Genomic DNA, 9,838 nt, shown 5'->3' with positions numbered 1-9,838 from the left:
AAAAATGGACATTAATTGTTTGAGAAGTGTCTAGCCCAGGGTGGTGAGAGTGGGGGAAAAGAGAAGGGGGGCAGGGATAAGGAAAGATGCAAAACAACATGATGCAACGTGTTACCACCCTGGGTACCACTTCATGACAAGCTGAGAAGGAAGAAGCAGGTAACTTAGCAGGTATGTTTATCCAGCACATGGGACTCCTCCAAAATAATTGCAAGGGAGAGCTAGTCTTTTATGGTAGTCCATGGAAGAGAGAAAGGAGGGCACACTTGGTGCTGCCACTGATGAATGCCAAAGGGGGAAAGCCTTTGCCTCCCTCCATCTCTTGTTGTGTCTTGCAAATATGGGCACCTTGGGCTTTAGCTGGAAACTAATTGATGTCCTCTGGCCTCTTTCCTAGGGATGATGGTAGATTCTCTGATTCCATTCCAATCTCCCCACCCATGATATCTGTAGCCAGTTTCCCCACTAAGTTATCCAAGAAGCAAGCAACCTCACCAAGGCAAGCATTGTCCTTGTTCCCCTTAGAGGTAAGTCCAGCCTCAATACGAGGAAAATGTCTGCCTGCCTTGAGCATGACTATCATACCCCTGGTATAGTTGTGGCAAGAGATGAATTTGACTTTTTCTGTCCCTGCAAGTATTGCCAACGTGGCTGTAAATGGCCTCCCTCTCAGCCACCTGCATGGGTGGTACCAGCTCAGATTAAAAGTCTTCTTGATTCCAGTTCACTCTGACACAGTGGCTGATGCATAGGAGATGCACAGTGTGCATATCTGCCCCCTTCAACACTCCCCTTATTTATGATTATGTTGGCATTGATCCTATTAAATAACTATTTTCCCCCATCACCTCTTTCTTTTACATTTTATCCCTCCCCTCTTCTTTTATTTCTGACCTCATCTTTGTAGTTTAATCTCTTCTTTGTGGTTTTGTATATCCTTTGTAATTATGAAGTGGAAGCACTCTTTGGTGATAATTTCTTGAGAAATTCGTACCAGAGAAGAACAAAAAATTTAAAGTCTTCTCTCATCTCAACAAAGAGCTGTGATTCTGTTTATATCAGTAGAGGTGCAATTCAAAAGTACTAAACAGCCCAGATTAATGCTCCAAACAGCTTCTGTGTGGGTGGGCAAGGCAATTAAAAGCTAGACATGTTCAAGTTTTTAGCTGATGTCTAGGTGATCAAAATTCTGTCAACACATCCAAGGAGGAATCTGCCAGCTTTTGTTGGAATAACACAATTCTTGTGTCCACAAAGGAAACTCTCATCTTTTCTTCAAGTCCAGTGTCAAACTGGAGAGGAGTATTAATGGGAGCGGGGGAATGGGGATGGAGCAGAGACAGCAGGTGGCTTTGTGTTTAAAGGACAGCCAAGGAGACACCCATTAAAATCGGGATTATGCTACAGAACTTTAAAAAAACCAATCTCTAAACTTCTAGATGAAAAAAGAGATGAGTTGCTTTAGGATGTCTCTAAGGGTCGCTTTCAAAAAGTTTGAAGGGTCCTTCAGCACACGCTGGGTTTGCAGCTTGGAATGGCTCATTGTCATTGCCCTTAAGTTTTTGTTGATTCTCTTTAGTGTAACAGGAGTGTTGCCATGAGCTTCACGTATACCATCTCACTCTTCACAATAATAGGCATTATAATCTCCATTTTGCAGATGACAAGACTGGGTCTCACACAAGTTAAGAAGCAGAGCAAAAGTTACACAGTTTCCAATAGTGAATAGTTGTTCTATTCACTATTGAAAGTGGGGTATTGAAATTTCCAAGTATGGTTGTTGAATTGTCTATTTCTCCCTTCAATTCAGTTAGTTTTTGCTTCAAGTATTTTAGGGTTCTGTTGTTATGTGCATATATAACTATAATTGTTATATCTTCCTGATGGAATGACCCTTTTATCATTATAAAACGTCCATATTTAACTTTAGTAATATTTCTGTTTTAAAATCTAAAATGGACTTTTTATAGTTAGTTTTTGCTTCAAGTATTTTAGGGTTCTGTTGTTAGGTGCATATATAACTATAATTGTTATATCTTCCTGATGGAATGACCCTTTTATCATTATAAAACGTCCATATTTAACTCTAGTAATATTTCTGTTTTAAAATCTATTTTGTCTGACATTTGCATAGCCACTCCAGCTCTCTTATGGTTGCTGTTTGCATGGTATATCTCTTTCCATTCTTTTACTTTCAATTTACTTATATCTTTGAGTACATAACTCAAAAACATAACTAACTCCAAAGCTTATTGCTCTCTACTCTCTGAGAAGGCACTTCAGATTCAAAGATATAAGTAGATTGAAAGCAAAAGAATGGAAAGAGATATACCATGCAAACAGCAACCATAAGAGAGCAGGAGTGGCTATGCAAATGTCAGACAAAATAGACTTTAAAACAGAAATGTTACTAGAGTTAAATATGGACTTTTTATAATGATAAAAGGGTCATTCCATCAGGAAGCTATAACAATTATAGTTATATATGCACCTAACAACAGAACCCTAAAATACTTGAAGCAAAAACTAACTGAATTGAAGGGAGAAATAGACCATTGAACAATCATACTTGGAAATTTCAATACCCACTTTCAATAGTGAATAGAACAACTAGGCTGAAGATCAACAAGGATAAAGAACACTTGAACAACACCATTAAATGACATCTATAAAACACTCCACTCAGAAAATACATTGTTCTCAAGCACACATGGAACATTCCCCAGGTTAGACCACATGCTTATTTATGAAACAAGTCTCAATACATTTTAAAGGATGAAATCATACAAAGTTTGTTCTCTAGCCACAATGCAATTAAGTTAGAGATCAATTACACAAGGAAATTTGGGAAATACACAAATATGTGGAATTAAATTTCCACATTTGTTTCCCAAATAACCAATGGGAAAAAGAAGAAATCACAAAGGAAATTAGAAAATACTTTGAGATGAATGAAAACAAAAACATGACATTCTAAAACTTATGGGATACAACTAAAGCAGTGCTTAGAGGGAAATTTATAGCTATAAATACTCATAGTAAAAAAAAGAAGAAGGGGGACTTCCCTGGTGGCACAGTGGTTAAGAATCTGCCTGCCAATGCACAAGAGAAGCCACCTCAATGAGAAGCCCACACACCACAAAGAAGAGTAGCCCCCTTTCACTACAACCAGAAAAAGCCCTTGGGCAGCAGCAAAGACCCAACGCAGCCAAAAATAAATAAATAAATAAATTTATTTTTAAAAAAAGAAGAAGAAGGAATTGCAAATCAATAGCTTAACCTTCCATCTTAGGAAACTAGAAAAAGAAAAGCAAACTAAATCCAAAGCAAGAAAAAGGAATAAAATAAGGACTAGAACAGAAACAAATAAAATGCAGAGGAGAAAAAACTTATGTTTTATAAGTAATCAAATATATATATATATATATGTCTTTTGTGGTACGTGGGCCTCTCACTGTTGTGGCCTCTCCCGTTGCGGAGCACAGGCTCCGGACGCACAGGCTCAGCGGCCATGGCTCACGGGCCCAGCTGCTCCGCAGCATGTGGGATCTTCCCAGACCGGGGCACGAACCCGTGTCCCCTGCATCGGCAGGCGGACTCTCAACCACTGCGCCACCACGGAAACCCGTAATCAAATATTTTTAAAGAAAAAAAACTTTATATATCAGTACTTTAACAGCACTTTTTTCCTGATTTTTGAACAAGGGGTCCCAAATTTTCATTTGCCCTGGGACCTGCACGTTACTCAGCCCTGCCCATTAAACAGGAATTGTTCTAAAATGCAAGTCATACCTGTCCTTCAGCTACTGAAAACCCTCTACTCTTCCCTGGCTCCCCACTACCTTAATGTAGCTTTCCAAGACTCCTCACAGTCCTTGCAAATCCTAGTTTCTGCTGTTCCTCATATCACACCTTGTACTTCCAATACGCAGACCTCCTTGTTATTGCCTGGATACCCCATGCTCCTTTTCATACCTCAGTGCCTTTGCACATACTGCTCTCTGTGTGATATGTCTTCTCTTTCTGCTCTGCTTTCTGCCCCAGTGTGGTAACCCCCTCAGCCTTCACTTCCTCCCTATAGCCCTTGTCTGAAGCCCTAGTTAATTGAGAGCTCTTTTGTGTTATTTCTGTACCTTATACATACTTCACATTGAATGGATCACACTTTCTATATGACTGTAGGCTCCTCTAACACAAAGACTGTTTCTTATTTACTGCTGTACTCCAGGAATCAGAGTAAATCAGAACTGGACCACAGGGAGAGCACAGCTCTGCTCCACTTGAACTAGGGAAAGCATAAAAAAGAAGGTAGGTTAATATGTTACAGCCATGAGCAGAGAGCTGCCTTATGGTAGCAAAGCTGACACTAACCAACCACATGACCCTTGGAATCCATAATTTTAGAAAGAGGTAGGAAATATATGCATGTTTACATATGTTACTTGTAACATAAATACACATTATTTACATGTTCAAAATTCAGAAACTCCAGCGTGTTTTGTCCATGATTCTTAACATGTCTAAGAAGTAGGGAAAAAAATAACAGCACAAATATACCACACACCATTTATATTTTTGCTTTAAAAGATTGTTCAATAAAAATATATGACCGCAGTAATTTTAGGAATATATGTTCTAAGAGCAAAGTTAGGTGTCCTATTTTAGTCTACTACCACTACATTTTGTAAGTGACTCAAGTTTCATTCTGCTTTGTTCTCTCATTAGAATACATCCGTTATGGTATAGATTAAAATTCTCTTTTATGGAAAGGCTTTCTGAAGAAGTTTTTTAAAATAAAAAAATGTCACTTGAAAGCCAACAAAAATGTTATTTATTAAACTTATATATCTAAAAGGAGCTTTAATCAATGAATACTAGGAGTTGGATTAGAAAACATCAAAAGGATGGAAGAAAGACACTGTAATTTCTGTCTGATGTATTCTGGTAATTTTTCATTTTCCCCATACCTAGTTGTTTGACCATCTGGAGATGTATAACTAATAGAAGACAATCCTGCTTGCATGACCAACTGGGACCCATCATTAAACTGAACCCACACAGCTCCACTAGTTAACTGTGTAGCCCAACCAACATTTTTCACAAAAACAGACTTGAAAAGTTGTGCTGATTTAGGGAGACAATCTTTTAGACTACTAGGAGAGCTGTTAGTTCCAGAAGCTGCACCTGCAAGGCCAAGTCCTTCATTTGTAACCTTAGAAGGATTAAGTATTGGTACCTGTTTTGGAGAAGCAGCACTATTTATGATCATTCTATTCAGAGATGGTGTCTCTCTCATTGGGTAGTTTGGATCCACAGAAGGAGGAGGTGTTAAGGCCTTAGGTGAACTAGTACTACTAGGTTTTCTTCCTATGATTATTGGGAAAAAGGGAGCACTTCCACTTTTCTTTTCCTCTTCTGAAATTATGGACTTAAGAGGTAATAAAGGGTGTTGAGTAAGCCAATACTTCTATGGAAAACAGAACAGTGTCTGGCACATAGAAGGTGCTCAATATGTTTTAACTAGAGTTAGCAGAGCTTAGTTGTTAAGGGCCTTAACACCACAGATCCTCAGTTTCCTAACCTGTAAACTGGGGATGACAATACCAATCTCCAAAGGGATATTGTGAGAACCAGTGCAATACCATGAATAATGCAATTAACGGAGGGCCTAGCTGTTACTGTTTATTATCATCAGGCTCTTTGAGTCAATAGAGGAAAGGAGTGAGATGTTCAAATGAGAGGCAAAGCTGACCTGCAGAGTCAGCAGAGTTTGGATGCCCATGTGTTGTCACAGAGGCCTCTAGTAAATGCAATTACCCTTTGGAGCCATGAAGACCAGGACAGTGCTGGTAGCAGCTAGTGTTAATTGAGGATCAATGACCAGGCACTTCTCTAAGTGCTTCTGTAAGGTATATGACCTATTATAATATGCCTATTTTATGATGAGTAAACTGAAACAATCCTAACTGTGTGATGTGTAACCTGAAATATAGTGATGGGAAGTAGGCTACTAATGTGACACACTAATAGTAGTGGAGCCAGGATTTGAACCCAGGCAGTATGGCTGCAGAGGTTAGGCCCTTAACAACTAAGCTCTGCTAACTCTAGTTAAAACGTATTGAGCACCTTCTATGTGCCAGACACTGTTCCGTTTTCCATAGAATTATTGGCTTACTCAACACCCTTTCCTACCTCTTTCTAAAATATCTTCCTACACTGCAAAGACTGGAAAGCTAGGCATTTTCCAGACCCCCTAAAAGCTTGTCTCCAGTTGTTCTCCTATGAGACTTTGATTTACAACTGAGTTACTTGAGCAGAGAAGCAGGGTCTGAGGCTCAATTTTCCTGGCACAGGTTGGTCTAGAGGTGGCATGGTTCTTAAGTCAGCACCTGTAGAGTTCGCTTCCTGATCCTGCAGTTTCCTAATTAAGCAGAGGAACAGTTCTTTTGGTGGCCCAGTTTGGCACTGTGGTTTTGGCAGTTGTTCCTCGAAGCTCAGCCCAGAGCCAATTTCCTCAGCCCCTATAATGATTCTGTAAGTTTTCTATTCTCCATTATAAATTCCTTAGCTAGAACAGATACTGTTGCCTGCAACCAAGGGTCCTCATTAACACCCTTGGATTCCCTCACCCTGGAATTAGTCGATTTCTTCAAGAGGAAATTGAAACTACAAGAAGTTAAAAGATTTGTCAAAGTCATACAGTAAGCCAGGAACTAAGATTTAGTTCTGTCGGACTCCAAAGCCTGGCATTCAACCACTATATTTCACTGTTTTGGTTTTTTTGTTTGTTGGTTTGTTGTTTTTTCCATTTTTCTGCCAGGCTCAAATATAATCACAACCCATCATTTTTGAGATAACCTTATTATCAGAGGCAGCTATGTTCCTCTCTTCCTCTCTCAGTCTTCTTGGAATGTGGTTCTGAATATCTGGCAGTTCCAGCAGCATTACCTTTTAATGACTTATCTCCATTGTCATGTGTTGAGCTGGGCCTCATGCTGGGGATTCCACATCATCCTGCAACAATCCCAGAGATGGATAACGTAATCCTCATCTTAAAAAGCAGAGAAGAGATCCTGAGGGCTGTTGATTGAAGATCATGGCTGGTTAGTTAAGGTCATGCTAGCTGTTGGAACAAACCTAACAATATACAACGGCTCAAACATGATAGGAATTTATTTTTCATTCACCCAAAGCCTAAAACAAATGTTCCTGATTGACAGTGGCTCCCTTTCAAGTGGTGATTTAGGGACCCAGGCCGTCTCCGTCCTATGGTTTTGTCACTTTCGACGGGTGGCTTCCTCTAAGTCAAGGCAGTAGATGGAGAAAGGGCATGGGTGACCCCATGTGGGAGGGTTTTATGGACCAGGCCTGAAAGTGATGCTTGTCACTTCTGCTCACTTTCTATTAGCAAAGACTCAACCAAAAGGCCACACTATCTCAGGGGAGGCTGAGAAATGTCTATGTAAGGAACACTTGGAAATGTAGCCTGGCCACATGCCCAGGGAGAAGAGGAAATGGGACTGGTGATCATTAACCAGCGCCACACAGCAGCCTCAGCGGGGCCAGTGCCAGCCCTACTCTCCTCCCTGCTGCCCAGTCATCTTTGTCAACAGTGGTGGTGCAGAGGGAAGGAGATCGGACTGGAGACAGGAGACCTAGTGCTCACTCTGTCACTGGCTACATGGCTCTGGGTAAGTCATGTCACTGTTCTCGACCTCACTCTCCAACTCAGTAAAATGAAGGGGTTGGGCTAGCTATGTCTACCGCCCTAGCCAGCGCTAACATTGACTTTGACTATGCTAATTGCCTTAATTATGCTTTTGTCTAGAAGAGATGTTTTTAAAACTTTTTAAAACATTTATTCTTTCTTCAAAAGGCAGGTCACCTGGAAGCCCAATATAAGACAGGTAAAAGGAGAGCTGCTCCAGCTGGAGGCAGGAGAGGGGCTGGGAGCTGTGTGTCCTTGGCTGCCTGCTCCCTCTTTCCTGCAGTGGCCCCTGGAGGGTCTCTGTGGACCTTAAGTCTCCAAGAAGCATAGTCTGGAAACCAGTTGTAGAAACCATAGTGGTCCCTCCACATGTGCATGCTAGGTCTCTGAATAGCACAGGTACCCCCTAGATTCATTCTTTCACTCCTCCATCCAATCTTACTGTGTTCCTATTTTGAGAGGCAGGAGGGTACAGTGGTTAGTCATGTGGTACCTGAACCTGGGTTTCAATTTTGAATCTGCCACTTAATAGCCAAAGGATTAGATTTTGAACAAGTTCCTTAACTTCTCTCCACCTCAGTTTCCTCAGCTACGAGACATGGAAAATATGCATCTCATATGCTTGTTCAACCCTCTTCCTTGTACTATCTTTCTCCTTAGCACTTATCACCTTGTACTATGTCAAGTAGTTTACTTATTTATCTTGTTTCTTGTCTGTCTTCTCCACTAGAATATCCACTCCTTGAGGTGGTGACTTTTGTCTGTTTTGTTGTCTGATGTATCCCCAGCACCTATGACCAAGCCTAGCTCAATAACCATTGCTCAATAAATATTGTTAAATGTTGTTAATTTCCTTAAAGCACTCAGAATGGGGCCAGGTACATTATAAGCATTTAGTAAATGTTGACTGTTAGTATTTTTATTGAGTACTATTGTTGAGGATACAGTGTTGAAAAGAATCAGGTAGCGCTCCAGCCTTCATGAACTTTACAGTTCAGCGGGGAGACATATAAAATAAAGAAGCAAAAATAAATATCTATTATATGTTACACATTTAAATTGTGACAATTGTTATGAAAGTTTAGGGAGACATGAACAGATGTAACAGAAAAATATCATTTGGTTTTGGTTTTTTTGGGGTGGGCAGGGGTCCAAGCTGGCTTCTTTGCGATAAACCATTTAAGCTGAGACCTGACAGGTGAACATGAGTGGGCCAGGCACAGGGACAGTGTTCCAGGCACAGGGACAGGTATGTGAGGCCTCAAGGCAGGATGGAACTTGGAGTTTCTGGGATCTGAAGGAAGACCAGTGGGGCTAGTGCCCAGTTAGTGAGGAGAACAGGGATAGGAAAGTCCGCTGGAGAGACAGGGATCGGAGGGGACAGGATATACAGAACCTCATCATCCCCAGCAGGGCGGAGTCTTGGCTCGACAAGCAATGGGTCCCACAGGCAAGTGATGTATTTAAACAACAGAGGAGGGACATGGTCACGTTCACAAGATCCCTCTGGTTGCTGAGTGGGGAGGGAGCTGCAGGGGGAGGAGGGGAGCAGGACACAGAGGCTACACTTCACCCCTGCACCACATTCCACGGGTCAGCGTTCTTTTTCTGCCATTTGTTTTTCCACAAGTTTTGAATTACTTAGGCAAAGTCTTTCTTCTGTTTACTGATCAAGTTCTAGTGCTTGATCTTGAAACTGCAGGTCCTTCTAACTGCTGGGGAAAGAATTCTCATCGCGCTAAGAAATAAAAATATTGCGTCCTTTCCTGCAGCTTAGGCAAGCCTCCTTTGCCTTAGCAAAGCAGATACTGTTCTACATCTTAAAACTGTCTTTGCAAATGCTGTTTCTGACAAGGTCTTCTCTGAGATGCCTGGATTTTGTAGATGGTTGCTCTGCCCTGTAACTACTTTTAACCTCTAAGATGCTCTTGTCCTAATTGAGTGCCCTGGTAATAAGATTTAAAATGGCATCTTTTTAAAAAAAAATTTTTTTAACATCTTTATTGGAGTGTAAATGCTTTACAATGGTGTGTTAGTTTCTGCTTTACAACAAAGTGAATCAGTTATACATATACATATGTTCCCATATCTCTTCCCTCTTGCGTCTCCCCCCCTCCCACCCTCCCTATC

At 40.9% G+C, this 9,838-nt stretch overlaps 1 long non-coding RNA gene across 1 annotated transcript in view; it reads left to right on the top strand.

Annotated features, from left to right (window-relative positions):
• Positions 1 to 260: 260 nt before the first annotated feature.
• Positions 261 to 9,838, top strand: part of LOC112064943 (uncharacterized) — a 51,109-nt gene continuing 41,531 nt past the window's right edge. Inside the window, exon 1 of the long non-coding RNA XR_002891752.2 lies at positions 261 to 527. This is a non-coding gene — a long non-coding RNA (uncharacterized lncRNA). The remainder of the gene's footprint in view (positions 528 to 9,838) is intronic.

The sequence above is a fragment of the Physeter macrocephalus genome, chromosome 18, assembly GCF_002837175.3.
Source record: "Physeter macrocephalus isolate SW-GA chromosome 18, ASM283717v5, whole genome shotgun sequence".
In the NCBI taxonomy this organism is placed as follows: Eukaryota; Metazoa; Chordata; class Mammalia; order Artiodactyla; family Physeteridae; genus Physeter; species Physeter macrocephalus.
The sequence above is the reverse complement of the archived record's forward strand: the minus strand, read 5'-3'. Positions and strand labels throughout refer to the sequence as shown.